This window comes from Sebastes umbrosus, chromosome 7, assembly GCF_015220745.1.
Source record: "Sebastes umbrosus isolate fSebUmb1 chromosome 7, fSebUmb1.pri, whole genome shotgun sequence".
Lineage (NCBI taxonomy): Eukaryota > Metazoa > Chordata > Actinopteri > Perciformes > Sebastidae > Sebastes > Sebastes umbrosus.
The window spans coordinates 20,288,945-20,306,010 of NC_051275.1; the positions used below are offsets into that span (position 1 = coordinate 20,288,945).

Here is a 17,066-nt window from a genome sequence, read left to right on the forward strand (position 1 = left end):
ACAACTGGGTACACACAATCTAAATTCATCGGTTACTAAAAAAAGCCAACTACTAACTAACAGTAGGGCACTGTAACCTTTTCACATTTTTTGATAATGTGACTTCTGAATGTTTTGAACTAAAATTCCGGCCAGATTTACATATTGCACTTTTAAATGTAAGATGTAGTTGCCAGTTCTGTCTCCAACGGCAACCAGGAGTCCATCTAAGGAAAGTAACAGCTTAAAATCAATTTTCAAACTAGAGACCATCTTGCTTGATGGGATCACACCAGCCGCAAAGCCAAATCGGGCCAGCGGTGTACAATACCCCCCTAACCCGGGCACCCTTACTCGGACCACACCCATCTTCAAACTCAACCTTTATTTTGATCTCGCCTACACTCTTGTAAAGCTTTGTGACCCCAAATTGGGCCGAGGGCGTAAAAAAACGCCTCTGTGGTCGTTCCTGCAATATCTCCAGGTGCCCAATTTGGATGATATACAGGGTGTGTTTGGGAGATTGGGAGCATATTTAGACGAAAAGAGAAAAAATGGGATTTTAATGGGTAATTTTATATTGTTATTAAAAAAAAAAAAAAAAAAAAAAGTTCTTTGTTTTGGATCCCAGAACATGCATAGACAGTATTTAAAAAAAAAAAAAAAAAGAATAAAAGTCAAAATCACTTTTGTGTTACCTGAAAAACTTAAAGTCATAATAAATAATACTAAAATCATAGTGTAGGCACTTGCATTTGCACGGCCCTCTTGAGGTCCCCGCCCCTCACTTTGAGGACCTCGCCGTGTCGGTGTGTGTGTGTGTCTCCAGACAGACCCAAACTATCTCGGCTACTTCTCCCAGGCAAACGCCCCATCAGCGATGGCATCACGCGCAGTCGTCATAACGTCTCCATCCGTTATTACCAGCTTGTAAATCCCGGAGCAGCGATTTGTCCATAGAACAGAGTAGGACGGAGGACAGAGGACACGGAGGACACGGAGGGAAGAAGACAGACACACAGGAGAGAAGAGGAGAGGAGAGGAGAGGAGCGGGTAGGCGTATATCGCCTCCTGGGACAAAAAGCCGCGCAGTGTGAAAGTAACTGCAGGAGGAGGACGGAGCGCTTTTTAACGACAGGGAGGAAAAAAGGACATGAATGATTTGAGGCTGCATGGTTTCCTGGATTAATCATCTTTTTTTTCCTGACCTATAACGCCTCCATCCATCCATCCATCCATCCACCGGGCAGCACGCACACTGCTGTCCGGCTGCCTCTCCTCCTTTGGAGAGAAACCGACGCCGGAGAGAAGAGAGAGGTCAAGACAAAGTCACTTCTGTGGCTGAATAAAGGAGGTGGACGAGCGTTTACAAGCTCCTCTGATCCTGCAGTTTATTTTGTACTCTTTATTGTTTAATCTCTTATACCTTGAGGCTGAAAAAAACACCTCCCTTTACGACCATGCAACAACAGAAAAAGGATGATTAACCAAGTGGAGATGCAAAGTGGATGAGTGAGATGTGATGCTGGTGTTTCTATAAAGGGGAGTTTAAACGTGGAGACCGGCTGAGGAGCCCAAGAAAACGACGCTTCACCGAGTACAGAGACGTTTCCTCCCTCTCCATATCCATCCTTTCTTCTCTGACTGGATCCCAGCGATATTAACCCCCCCGACGTGTTGGGTGTTTTCCTTAAAAATGACCGATTAACAGGAGTCTTACGCGAGGAGAGCTCATGTGGAGACCGAACGAGTGCGCAACGCGGCGGTGCGCCGGTTTCACGGCGTTTTTTTATTTCCACGCGCAAAAAGCTCTGTCCCAGTGGATCAGCAGCGGCGGACACCGGATTGCTGTAGGTTACCGGCTGCCACCGGTCCCGTAGGCCTGCCTGCCTACCCCTCTTTTTTTTTAATGCAAACTCAACGGGAACTAAAGTGAAACGCCTCGCTTGCCCCATCACCACCACCACCACCACCGCTCCAGGAGCCCCGGTGCAACACCATACATAGGCTATAAAAAAGAAAAAAAAGTGGATATATTTGTTTTTGACAAATGATCTGAGCAGGAGGAGGATTATTTAACATATAGGCTGAGTGGAGTTCTTCACCTGGCTTGTCAAAGAAGGGGGAGATAACCGGAGGAGAAACAGCCTCTACCTAACCGGAGAGGAGGAGAGGAAGAGACGCACCAGGTATGACCGTCTCCTTTATCTACTTTTCTCATCTGTCCGATTATCCCTCCTCTCCTCTCCTCCATCACCTTCTGCTTTTTTCTGTGTCTTCTCGCTTTATTTGTGCTGCAACGTTTTTTAAAAGGGTTCATTTGCAATTTTTTTTAGGAGAGCTGAGTTGAGTGCACAGAGATGGAGAGAGATGGAGAGAGAGAGGAGGCAGATGGGGAGATAATGGCGCTGGTGTTTTCTCTCTCTCATACGATTTACAGATGGTGATAGGTTATATATTCTGTAGATTAAAAGACAGAGGTGGAAGGAGGTGGAGAGAGATGATGAGGGGGTTGTAAAGCATGCAAAGTGTGAAGAAATAGGTCTGATGAGGAGATGAGATAGATAACAGCATGAGGAGGAGGAGAAGGGGGCAAAGAGGAGAGAGAGTTTAGAGGAGAAAGGGGCGACGAGGGAAGGAAGGATGGATATAGATATGGAAGAAACACTGAAGGGATGAGAAGGTTGCAATTGATTAAACTGGGGGGAGAAGTGAGACAGGAAGGACTTAAAAGGAGTTGGTATAGAGGAAGATTACATGAGGAGAGGGTGCTGAGATGGAATAGAGAGGAGATGGGCTGGGTGATAGGAGAGAGGTGTTCAGGGGGGAAAAAGGGAGAGAAGAGGACATAATGGCAGGTGAGAGAGAGGGAGGACTGCTGGAGAGGTGAGTAGAGAAAATAGGAGAGGACAGGAGAAGGTAATGGGTAGTGGGCCAAGAAGATAGGAGGTAGGAGATAGAAGAGGAATGGGAAAAGAGAGAGAGAGAGCAGGTGTTTGCAGCTGGCATTGAAATGATCCCTTAAGAAAGCTCTAAACAGCATCATGCTGGAGGCCAAGTGTAGAATACCCTGACAGTGCTTTGTGCTGCATGGTATTATCCAACGGACTGCTGCGTAATGGTCGTTGCTGCACCATGGAGACAGAAGGAGAGACACAAGAAGAGAGAGAGAAGAAGAAGAGGGGGAGACAGCTGCACACAGTTTAGTTTGCCATGTCAGCTCATCAGCTCCTCTTTCGTCCCTAACTGCCCAATTTGCATTTTGATGGGGTTTTTGCGATGGCTCTAAGCCACCGTAAAACACATGTAAACACACATGCAAGATTAAATGAGGTTTGGAGGGGAAGTCGTTCCGCGGTTTTACTGTTTCTGTCTCCAAATGTTGTATACCTGTGGCTTAGCTGAAGCCTTCAAAATCTTTCTCTCATTCTTTCTTGCTTGTATTGACACATCATGTTTGAATGTGGCTTGGAAACACTGGCCAAGTCTAGTTTTTAATGCATTTCAGATCACAATCTTAATGCATGTAATCATGGTGCACAGTTAATCAGGATCTTAACATGCTGGGAAATGCTGGAAGTAAATGGCATCATAAAGGGCACTCTCTTTCAGCGTGTATCTTTGATCATGACCCCATTTGCACCACGCCATTCACTCAAACACTGTCAGAAGATTTTATTAGGATTGAGCTTAGAGCCTCAAACTTGGCAAATATGCCCAAAGAAGATTGCCGGCTGACTTTTTCCCTCCAAACCGACACGAAAATAAATTTCAATCATGCCCGTGTGTAATTAGGAGTTGATGTAGTCCTAGAGTGGGCTGTAATGAGCTGGGCCTGGATTCTCTAAATCATCGTGGTTACTGACATTTCTGTCACACTGAGCGTGCCAAACAGGCGCACAGCATTCTGGGTTATAAGCTCATATTCTGGTCAAGCTCTTCTTTGAGATGCGTCTTCATATCCCACTCATGAATACCACTATACATGAACAGAATATTCTCACACTGCCATGGAAACAGAGTTTACACAGGCGATCAAAAAATAAAAATAACATTTTTAAAGAGCCTCAGGGAGACGTTGTTAGGTGCAGCTATTTTATTATTTTAGTTTTCTCATGGCTTAATCCTAAAGAATCCTTCAGACAAAATGGATATATCTGTGCATGCAAGCACACTGATAAAGAACTAATGTTTTCAAAAGCAATGGCTCTGAGCATTTTCTGGTTATGCCGCAGTGAGGTGAGACATAGAAATTGGACATAAACTGTTTAATGATCGCAAACAGCCCAATTTGTGAAGTCCCTGAATCCATGACACAACTCTGAATGTTACGTTTATTCATGTGGGAAGAGCTATTTGTGCTCCCTTTTTTGGAAAAACACATTAATTGTTTTTGGTTTGTTCTTTTAAAACACCTTTACTCATTGTGTGAGTCATTTTCGAAACAACTGAGTGCACATAAAAGCCCTCAATTGCTAACTTAGAGCATATTATAGCACACTGAGGGCTAAAACAACCTTGGGCTGCCGAGTTCTGCCCGGGGTTTCTCCTTAAAGGGGAGTTTTTCCTTGCCATTGTCGCAAAAGTCACGGGAGATCTCTTGTTGGGTCTCTAAATTATAGAGTACGGTCTAGACCTGCTCTATATGAAAAGTGTCTAGAATTAACTTCTGTTACGATTTGATGCAAATGAATTGAGTTGAATTAAAACAAATAAATCTATTTCATTTAAAGTTAATGTAATAAAGTTAATGTTATAAACGTCTTGGTCTTTACTGCGTTGCATTAGAATGGTGCTACAACTTGATAAGCATATTAGTATCATAGTGGGCAAGCAGTTTAAATGTGCTAAGACTCAGGGCCTGCCATACCGTATAAGCAAATGAAAATGACACCACTTTCTTGTCTGTACTATAAATACAAAGCTAACACCAGCTGCAAGTTAGCTTAGCTTAGCATAAAGACTGAAACAACCTGTCCAAAGGTAACAAAATCCACGTACCAGCACCTCTAAAGTTCATCAATTAAAATCTTATATCTTGTTCATTTAATTTAAAAGTGCATACCCAAAGTGTAAAAGTGACACGTTGTGGGGCTATGTGCTGGACAAGTTCTGGGCAGTAACTTCCTAGTTTTTGAATGAATTAAACAAATGAGATACAATGTGTTAATTTGTTAAGTTTAGAGGTGTTGGGTGGATCATGTTATATTTGGAGCTCGTCTAGTTTCCACCGGTTTCCAGTCTTTATGCTAAGCTAACTGGCTGCTGGCCCAATATTTATATTTACCAATGAGAAAGTGGCATCTTCCGTTTCATCTAACTCTCGGCAAAAAAGCCAAAAAACATATTTCTCAAAATGTACTATTCCTTTAAACATCAGATGTCAGAATGGATTAAGTAAGGACAGATTGGATTGACAGACTCGAATATACTGCGCAGCCAGTTCTAAGGGGTGTGCAGGAAAGGCAGAAATTCCCTGCAGAGAGGAAGGCCAAAGACACATTTGACCCAGATTTCCAGTATGAAAACAGTCCGTGAAAGTGGCGCTCCATGATCCCTCTGGCTTATTAGGGTTTAGGCTGAAGGTTACAGAAAACATACCAGAGGGATAACTGGGGCCAGAAAGCGTGAGAAAGCCGCTGTCAAAACCATCCGATCATTTTGAACATTGCAATCATACGTATACTGCTGTCCTATCACTCGGATGGCTATAGAGTCACTCAGATTAGCAAATGGCTGGGGTCTTTTTCTCCCTTCTAATTGAGTTCAGCAGAGGTGATTGATGGGAGACGGCATGGGACAATTGAAAAGGGAGAGTCCATTAAAGGAATACTTCACCCCCAAAATGACCATCAATTACTCGCCTCATGTTACCTTGAACTCTTGAGGAAAACTTTCTTGCATGCCTCCATGGCAAACGACAAATTCAAAAATGAGAAAGAGAACATTTTTGATACATTGAAGTAAATGAAGGCCACGCTTCACAACAACAAAACTATATCAAAACACCCGTTTACAAACTCTCACACAACTCGTGCACTATAATCCAAGTCTAATTTATCCAGTCGTATCCTCACTATTTCCAAAACACATATTCGCTAAAACCTTACTACTTCTGCAAGAACAGTCTCACATTGTTTTGATATAGTTTTTCTGGCCCACATTTACTTCAATTCATCAAGAATTTTCTCGGTTTTTGGGTTCTCAGTTCACCGTGGAGGCATGAGAAAAAAAACAAAGTTCTCTTCAAGAATTCGAGGTAACACTGGGTGAGTAATTACAAATAGTCGTTTTGAGGGTGAAGTATTAACACTTCCACTACTTCTGCAAGAGTTGGCAAAGCGCGGTACTTCTTGTTTACTGTACAGTTTATTGAATCATGTTGAGTCAATAAAGCAAGGAGGAAGGCTTGATTCTGAGAGGAAGAAGCATGGAATAAAATCAGTCCAGTTTTACTTTGCTACATTATTACAACAATCTGGGACTCTATAAAAAAAGTTGTACAATGGATTACACAATTATGAACCCTGAGTTGCATAAGTCCATGCTAATAGTGTGGTTCTGACTCACCAGTGGCCATGACTGATTGGCTAGAAATGACACACAAGCACCTTTTGAACTGACTTCGAACAATGGACCCTTCGTTTTTTTTTGACGCCATGTAAAATATCTTTCATTCTGTCAACCTCCGATTGAATAATGAAGCTTGAGAGAAGTGTAAATTCTGGAGGAGTGTAAGTCTAATTGATTGATGTGTCTGTTTGAGCGAGAGAGACGGAGCAGAAAAGAAATGGGACTCACACAGAGAAGCTCAATGAGTTTTAGAGAGAAGGAAAATACAGTTTCATCTCTGTGGGGAAATGATGTACAGAGGTCTGCAGGTACAAGCGAGGCTCGCGCAGTGGTGTTTGTTATTCAGACTGAATGTTTATTGCAACATATCCTCATACATTGGTTTGTATGATATCTTACAAAAAGTTATTCCTCATTTTCCGTGTGTTTTCCTTTGAATATTCAGCAACACGAGTCCAATTTAGGTTTAGGAAAAGATCGATTTGGTTAGATTTAGGCAACAAAACTCTTTAGTTAGGTTTAGGAAAAGATCTTAGTTTGGATTAAAAAAGTCGCGTTATCCTAGTATGGAAGTTATGTGACAAATAAATCAACATTGACTTCTGGTTTCACACGGTACGAACACCTGTCTCTTGGGTGAAAAGTACAGTTTTTTTTTACCCACCCTTCCACCCCTACCTCCTATCTACACAGCGTTTGTCTCTCTTTATACTATACCTGGGTCACGATTACGTGATTACCCCAAGTGAAGGAGTTCAAGTATCTCGGGGTCTTGTTCGCGAGTGAGGGGACGATGGAACGTGAGATTGGTCGGAGAATCGGAGCAGCAGGGGCGGTATTGCATTCGCTTTACCGCACCGTTGTGACGAAAAGAGAGCTGAGCCGGAAGGCAAAGCTCTCGATCTACCGTTCAATCTTCGTTCCTACTCTCACCTATGGTCATGAGGGTTGGGTCATGACCGAAAGAACGAGGTCGCGGGTGCAAGCGGCCGAAATGGGTTTCCTCAGGAGGGTGGCTGGCGTCTCCCTTAGAGATAGGGTAAGAAGCTCAGTCATCCGTGAGGGACTCGGAGTAGAGTCCTTGCTCCTTTGCGTCGAAAGGAGCCAGTTGAGGTGGTTCGAGCATCTAGCACGGATGCCTCCTGGGCGCCTCCCTTGGGAGGTGTTCCAGGCACGACCAGCTGGGAGAAGACCACGGGGAAGACCCAGGACTAGGTGGAGAGATTATATCTCTACTCTGGCCTGGGAACGCCTCGGGATCCCCCAGTCAGAGCTGGTTAATGTGGCCCGGGAAAGGGAAGTTTGGGGTCCCCTGCTGGAGCTGTTGCCCCCGCGACCCGATCCCGGATAAGCGGTTGAAGATGGATGGATGGATGGACGATTACGTGGATCACATACAAATTGATTTTGTGAGATATATGAATTACAGTGCATTACTTTTCGTAGGTATGGCTACGAATGGTGTATGCGAACAGCCTGGTTTATTTGTACACTTTGGTGTATGGATATTTGAACATACACAATGATGTGGCTGCAGTAAGGGCCTAACGTTTGCAAGATGAAAAATTGGAGTGATGTTGCAGTGATGAAAGACGTGCAAGAATGGACAGGCTGAAGAAATGGACAGATGAAAGGAAGGGAAGAAAGAAAGGCGAAAGGCTGGAGGTAGAAAGAAGAAAGAAAAATGGAACATAGAAGGCTTTTGGGGGGAATTGAACTTTATTCAACAAGACGGGTCAATTTAGAACAAATTCTGTGTTTGGGTGAAGCGGAGAGAGGAGGAGGAGATAAGGAAATGAGGGGAGGGGAGAAAGGGTTGGTGAGGAGGAGGAGGGGGAAAGAAAAGGACGGGACACACGAGAGGAAGAAGGAATCAGAAATGAGAGGAAAAAAAGAAGAGCAGAAGGTGAGAATATTTCGTCGTGAAGCTCTAGGTGTTAAGACTGTGATATGGCAACACGCTGTTTTATAGTTTTTAATGTCCAAAATATGTCATCATGATGCTCTCAACACAGCGACATGCTGTCCACTACAGTAGGGGTTTAAATGTCTACACAGTTAGTTTATGTGTGCATGTGCATGGCAACAGATGCTGGTTCAGTGGCGCAATCCCACCTCACCGGGGAAGAGCGGGTGAGAGATGCTGCTGAAAGAGAGAGAGAGAGAGGTGAAGAGAAGGAGGGAGGGATGGTGCCAGTAGAGAAAGAGAGGAGCGAGCGGCGTGCTGAATGCCAAGCAGCGTGGTATTAGAATGGTGCTGTGTTGAGAAGGCAGGCAGTGGGATATAACACCGCTCAGCTAAACCACAGTATCCTGTAAGTTCCCAAACTTCTTCTCTGGGGATGACAGATTTATTGTCTTCTTTTTTTCTTCTTCAACCAGTATCAGGCTTTGCCAATTTTAGACTGTGCCTTATTTGTTTGTTTTCGTCACAGCCCCAAAACAGATTTTGCCGATTTATTATGATTATGTAAACAGTCTACAGCCTATACAGTCGACTATACAGTTATAACCAGTAGCTATGGATGCCTCAAATTTGTCATATGGGGATCTATTTTTATCATCCTTTCACATCTTTGGGTCTTGGGAAAATACTGGTGTGCAGCAGCAATTCTCTGCCTTTGTTTCTTACTACCATAGACTGTATATAAGAAGTGAACATAGTCACCATGACGTCACCCCTGTGGACTGCTATTTTGAAGCCTCGAGTTCGCCATCTTGGTATTTGGCCCTCACCATCTTGTTTTTTTGCAACTAGAAGTGACACGAAAGGGTGGAACTAAGTACAACTGAACGCTGAATAAGACATCTTTAGGCGACCAAAAAAGTTATAATTAACTTTCATGAACTGCAAAAACACTGTGAAATGGTAAAAGTTTTACGACGAAAACATGGACAACTCCCAGACCAGACAACGCCGTGGTAGCCATAAAGCATACCCTGCTTTATGGTCTATTTGACTCTAAATGGGACCATAATTTACTAAATGAACATCATCAGAAGACTTGAAACTAGTGATTGAGACCATAAACTCATTTTTACAATGTTTACTGAGGTGATAAATCAAGTGAGAAGTAGGGTCTTTTATTCTTTATTCATAAATATTCATTCATTTTTGTTTCTCTATAATTTCACTTGAGACTGTTATGTTCATTTTGCCCTAAAGGTCTTAATTAAATGAGAAAATACTCAGTCATTTTCATTTGTGAAGTATTTAATTCACACAGGAGTATACAAACATAGGTTTCAATATGTCGTTATTTCCTATGGACTATTTATTCCTTGAATTACCAGAAAACATGCTATATAATGATATGTATCGTTATCAAGATGTGAAATGATCTATATCGTGATAGAAGCTTTTGGCCACATCACCCAGCCTTTTGATTAGTCTTGGTTTTATCTGGTGGAGGTACCGACCTCTGTAAAGTCACACACAGCATGTCATTATGTATTTCTACATTTACTCATTTGACAGATGACTTTTGTCCAAAGCGACTCACAAATGAGGTACAATCCAAGCCATGGCGGATCAAGGCAAAGCATTTGTCACAGCCCAAAGCATTTTTTATATGCTTCACCTGGCTTGAATTCTAATAGATTATTTAATATATACTGGAATTAATACATACCAATTGAGTGTCACCTTCTTTTGAAATGAAACCGAGTTGTGCATATGTCCAGCTCATATTGTTATGAGGAGTTAAATGTGAATTTTAGTCTGAAATATATTTAATTTGGGGGCTGGTTTTTACCGGTCAGTCATCCAAAACTAACAACTAGGTTACATGAGGGATTCCAGTATTTTGTGTTCCCAACCGACTATTTTAGGGATGTGGAACATGTGCCTCATCCAGTATGGGAATTTCAATCTTGGATAGCCTCAAAAGTCTGCCACTGGGGAACAAACAAGGGCATGTGAGGAGATGATATGATCAGCCATGACTGGTAAAAACATTAGTCCTATTCCTGCCACTTCTATAACTCTGCTGAAGCCACATCAACACGTCTGGTCACATTTAGGCATGTGAATAAATTATTGCATTTAAAATCATGATTACAGTATTAAATTAGCATATTTTATGACCATAGTGGCCCACTGGTACTTTCCATTAATAATTTGTGTTACGGGGCGTAACAGGCTATCTCACCGTCACTGCGTATTTAGAGATTTATGGCTCTGCTGTAAGCACCCACAGCTTTTCCAATTAGTCCACAGTGTAAAACCAATCCACCAAAAAATAGAAAACAGTCTTAATGTAGAAACGAGTGGCTAACCCCGGTTACCCAGTTACACTATTACTAATACTGACTTGTGCTCTTGCTTTATAATAAAAGCCATAATCAATATTGTTTTACTGGGAGGCTTTTACATTGAGTGCAGCTTTTACAGTTTACTGTGTATTAACAGCATGCAAATGACATTGCCGTGGTTAGATTTTAATATTGCATAAATACATTGAAACACTAATTTCCTTGAAAAAAATATTTTGTATAAAAGTCAAATAAGCATAGTTACTGTAACAGAAAAAAAAAGTTAAACAGGTGTCTAGACAGTTAATTAACAATTGTTGATAACTTGGGATTTTTGTTCAATATATTGATTTTATATGAATTCATCTTTTAATATTGGCTTTTTGTCATAATAATAATAATAATACATTTTATTTGGTGGCGCCTTTCAAGACACCCGAGGACACCTTACAAAGATACAATTAAACATAGAGAGATAAAAACAACTGGACATGACAGAGACACATTTATGCAGACACGTATGATGAACTGATGGACACTACAGAGTATAGGCCAGTTTGGACAGGTGGGTTATGTATTTTTTTATCTGGTCACATCTCGTTTCAGTAATACCTTACATTATGTTACACAGAAATGTGAGTAGTTGCTAAGGAACAATAATGAATTACTCATTAATGCATAGCTCCTGAATAACTCTAATTGGATGACTAATGAAGAGTTACTGGAGAACAAACTGGGAGATACTATATTAATGAATCATTAGAATAGGGTTGTCATGATACCAATACTGAAACGATACCATGGCAAAAAGCTAAAACATCAAGCAAAGTAATGGAATAATAGGTGACAGGACATGGAACTTAAATAACTTTTAAAATAACTTTAGAATATTTTGACAATGTTAATGTAAGGCAGTGCAGGATGTGAAAAGAAGCCATAAAACAAACATTTTTGGACCATAGTGTGTTCATATATTTTAATATCCAACCAAGACTGACTCGGAGAAACTGTTAATTTAAATCAGCTCTTTACAAGTTCACATCTCTCCACCATCACATGTCACGCTGCTTCTTTTGGCACGCCCACACTGCCCTGCTGTCACACATCGACGCAACTCATAAATATTAGAGATGCACTGACCGATGGGCCGCCGATCAAACCGGCCGGTTGTCAGCTGATTGGTCATTGCTGGCGACTGGCCGATCAGTCTCTTAAATCAGATTTTTTGCCGGTCATTTTTACACATGTGTGCCACATAATGTTGGATGCAAGCAAGCGTTGGATGTAACATCAGATGCTCTATGTCCACTGTAATGTAAAACAAACCACGTATCTGTCTGGAGAAAATGTAAGTTATTTAATAGACAATGTTTTATCATGAACATGAGATTGAAGCTCAATTTTCCATGAATTAAAAGTTAAAAAAAATATTTTTGTATTCTGTCAGTTATAGTTCTTCAGAAGAAAATCGGAACCAGCAAAAATCTGAATCGGCAGGTCCGACTTTTAAAAAAATCGGTATTCGGAAACAGCCAAGAAAATTTAAATCGGTGCACCTGTATATTCTTTTATTAAAACACTGTCATTCAATTGTAATAAAAAGGAGTATAGTTCCGTTTTTAACAGCAGGGTATTGCGATATCTTTCTAGTATCAGTATACCATGCATCACTATAAGTAATGATTAGTTTTGCAGTTTCTGTGCAGCTCAATGGTTGTTAACGGAGTTAATTAGGAACTAGTCATGAGGAAAGTGCTCTTTTTCCGATTCACAAACTAACCACTCATTCATTACTAATTACTTAATTGTTAGTTACTCTTTTTCTTCACCTCCAAGTAAAGTGGTACATCAGTATACAGTTTAAACTTTACTTGTCGTTCTCGTCTTCTCTTCAGTGAAACAGCTGTTCTGTGTCTGAGCGTGTCAGTCTTCCTGTTTGTACCCTCGTGTTTGCGTCCGACTGTACCCCTCTCTCCCCTCTCCTGTGTAATTGTCTTGGTCTGGGGTGACGGAGCAGACCTGACAAGCGAACCCAGATAGTGAACGGAGATAGATTGAAGAGGAGTGTCTGCTCTCTCCTCTATCTCTTCCCATCTATTACTCGCGTCTGACAGAGGCAGCGCAGCATGATGGATGGATGCCTCTCTCTATCTCTATCCACTTCTCACTCCATTCACTCAGTTTCGCTCTCACTCACTCATTTTTCTTCACTTGGTTTCTCTTCATCTTCCCGTCACTTGCTTCCTTCATATTTTTGTAATTTGTCTCTATGTTCTCTCTGTGACTATATTTTTCAGTCTTTATTTGTCTCTCTTTCTTCGTCTGAGGTTCTCTCTTTATTTCCTTTAGCATGTGCATGGTGGTTAAGGTACTGGGGCAGAGTTATCTATCATTCTGTGTTTGTTGCCATTTATCAGTCTGCTGTGTCTCAGACATGAGTGTCTGCTATCGGTGCTCACATTCAATTCTCCACACTTATTGCTGCCGGCATGGTAGCTTGACTTTTCAATTGTAAACGAACACAAACATGCGCAGGGCACACTTGGCCTAAAATAAACCTAAATTGAAAATAGTACAGCTGATGCAATTTAGAAGATAAGTTGTAGTAGTTCTGGGCTAAGAAAATACAGCCAGCACAGCAATATAGCTTTCCGTAATGGTTTCTTATAATGATGTGTCCTAAATTGTAGTTAGAGTATGTAGCTAAATAGACAATGCACATTGATCAACAGAAACAGAATGTAAAAAAGTTAACCAAATGGATAATTTTCATATGGTGTCTCTGGCCAGATATTAATATGTATAGTATCCAATGACTGTCTGTAATTGTTATGGCAGGAGCCAACAGAGCATGGATGGGATTTGAACACTCTCTCTTCATTCCCTGCTTTAGTAAAATACTAAAATTCATAATATGCTTTTCTTCAGTAAATAGTAGCGCTTTATATCTGCAAAATGTCTCTGAAATGTTACCCGAGACAAAATCTTTATCCCAATGCAGCTGTGGTCGCTTCACTCGTCGATGCTGTCTGTGTGGATGTCTTTCATTAAAACTGCTGTCTGCTATTTATTTGTTCACTCCACTCTGTGATTCACTAGGTTGCAACGCTTAGTCTTTGCAAGAGATTCCAGTGCAACATTTTTTTGCAACAGTTTTGACACCTGCCATCCTGGAGTGCAATGGGTTACATTGGTAAAATAAATGACTGGAAATGGATCGGGATGTAAAACCTGTTGATACTGATCACAAACAAATCCCTTCTCAGTATCAAATCATGCAGATTGGCTCAGGATATCCGTAGTTGTTACACTGTTGCACACATTAATCTCTAACACACACACATTACTAGGGCTGGGTAATGGCATGAATCTGGCCTTAAGATGCATATCATGAAACGGGGGTAATGATTTAATATATTGTGATACTTTAAACAAGGCGATATATTGCGATGTTTTAAATCTAATTTTAGGAAAACTGTCATAGTATAAAAAACACACCATCATATGCATAAAATCAAGTAAAAAAAAAAAAGTGTATATCATAAAGTGGGCTTGTCTCTAAAGGGGAGACTTGTGGGTACCCATAGAATCCATTTTCATTCACATATCTTGAGGACAGAGGTCAAGGGACCCCTTTGAAAATGGCCATGCTAGTTTTTCCTTGCCAAACAATCTATACAGTGTTTTGGAGAATCGATACAGTATCGCAAAACACAATATCGCAATACTCAAGTATATCGGTATTGTCTTACACCACTACTTTATACATCACCTTGCAACCTTTCTGATGGTTGATGTTTGCAAGAATACTAGACAAAGCCCACAGAAGTACTGGCATTCCTGTGCTATGTGGAACAAATTGTGTTTTGCAGAATGAACACAAAAGAAAACGTGGCCATGGTCCACATTGGCACATTTCATTGGTGAAATGAATTGAGTTTGCTGACGGTTTCTTAATTTACTGTGGGAAAGAAGAGAGTCTGAAAGAAATGCATTAACCTCCCAGTTTGAAGATCACATACCAATTATACACCACATGTAATGATTTCCCCATGTCTGATGTACTTCTACGTCTCTCTGTGTGTCTATCTCGAGCTTGTTCTTTCTGAAGTGTGCTCCTCATGCTCTGGTGTGTGAGAGTGCTCTGATATTTGTGTACAGTGGTGTGTGAAGGTTTCATTTGGCAATTTAATCCACTGTTAATGTCAAGTTTAAAATTAATTTTCATTGTGACTGAATATGAAACTGCCTAGCTTTTTGTCCAGGGCTGACCAGGCCTTTTTTGGAGCGTGGCACACATTGTTGTGCAGGATGTCAAGAGATTTGAGGCCTAATTACTGAATGCTCAGAGACACCACACTATTATAACCATGTCGGTACTGAGCACAACATTATGAGTTCAACATGAACATGAACAAGACATTGCAATTGCTAAAAATAGTTAGAAACGTGTTATTGCAGACACAACTGTGATAACTAAAATACACAATATTCTGAAGCAATACGGCTGCCAATTTTTAATACGATTATTTATTTTCAATTTTATAATACTTACAGCCAACTATACAGAGTCATTCACATTGTTTTTTGCTGCATTTGTCCTTTCTTTATTGCATTTGTTCCCTAAAAACTACACTGGTAATTTCTAGTTTGACAAAGTAATTGCAACTCAAGGTCCACTTATTAGCTTTTTCCAGAGCTTTCAGGAGCATCTCACAGTGTCCATCAGCCCCATTACCAGTCCTGCTGCTGGAAGAGATACAGAGATGTGCTTGGAAGCTCTAGAAAAAAGCCTTGAGTTAAGAATATTTTGTAAGCTGTTTTTGAGCTCAACAATGAATTTTGAGGTTTTGCAGTTTCTAGGTTTCCAGAATATGTGGCCCAACTAAAACGAGGTCGTTTTGTAAAACTGTATGAAAAAGAAGGAAAAATACCACAACATTCGTTCTGATTGGTCAAAAGTCTTGGCATTTGGTGCGGACATACTTTGGGCAAGTATTTAACAGTACAATTTTAAACATTTTTTGATCACATGAAAAATCGCATTTTTATAAATAGTCAAAGTCAGGATTTTTGAAAAATTAGAAAAAACTCCAACATTGTGTTTATTAAATGTTTTCCATATTAAATATTTTTTATATACTGCATATGTGTGCATATCTTTGATATTCAACCTGTTATGAGTTCAGAGATACCAAATACTTGATTGTGCTCCTTGTAGTTTCTGAGACACAGCCATTTTCTTATTATTTGGGCACATGGGACTACTATTTTTTTAGATATAAAAATTCACTTTTCAGCTAAACGGTTTGATTGATCTTGATCCAAATCATCCATGCTTAGGCAAGCCCAGAGAAAACTTCCACCAAAGGAAATAAAACAAATTCAGTTGCGGGCACAAATGGGTTAAAATATAATTACCTCATTATGGTCCCACCCTGTGTGTGTGAATGTACAGCACTTCTATCGTACTGCTCAGTGCACAAATGCACAAAGGGCTCTTGGGGCTTTAACGTTGTAGACTTTCTTCCCCTAATCAGTGCACACTGCAAACAGTATTACAAGTGAACACACAGATTAATGAATGCACAGAGCCCGGCTCTTATAGAAGACTTCCTCAGCACTTAAAAACCTTCCCATGCCTCTTGATCTTGACGTCACAGAACATTTACCATAACATAGGATGTAATGCGCGCTCTTTAGGGCATTGTCTGATGCGTTAAGGGCGATAGGTGTGAGTATGTCTCCCCGAATTAATTTGTAGCTACACCTACTTCATAGAATTACAAGTAATAAATTCCAACCTTGTCATCGGTTTTGAAAGCAGGGACAGTCAACCCCTCAGCCTTGATGCAGCCCGCTCAGCAGTTCACAAAATGAGTGTTTGTTAATGCAGGATAAAAGGACAGACCCTGCTGAGTTGAAATGGTCCACTTGACGCGCCGTGAGCCTGATAGTCTGCAAGATAGTCGGGAGAAATAATTAGACTTGAGAGGGCAATCTACTGTAGATAATGGCGCTCTTCCGGACCTAGCAGGTCAGCAATAGTTGTGGTTTGTGCAGCGGACGGGAAACGGAAAAGTCATTGTTTATCAGTGTTTGTAGCTTAGCTTTGATTCTAAGCTGGACCACCGCAGCTTAAATCTATTCATCTGATTTACATGGCTTTGCTTTGTCTTCTGAATTATACACAACACTGGAGCTCTGTAACTGGACATTGTAGTATTGACTGTGCTGTCATTGTATCACGCGCTTACAAA

General features: G+C 40.9%; 1 protein-coding gene across 1 annotated transcript in view; it reads left to right on the forward strand.

Moving 5' to 3' along the window:
- Positions 1-373: 373 nt before the first annotated feature.
- The window catches only part of zgc:172282 (leucine-rich repeat and fibronectin type III domain-containing protein 1-like protein), a 206,473-nt gene continuing 189,780 nt past the window's right edge, over positions 374-17,066 (forward strand). Inside the window, exon 1 of the mRNA XM_037775218.1 lies at positions 374-2,168. The gene's annotated coding sequence lies outside the window, so the exon portion shown is untranslated. The remainder of the gene's footprint in view (positions 2,169-17,066) is intronic.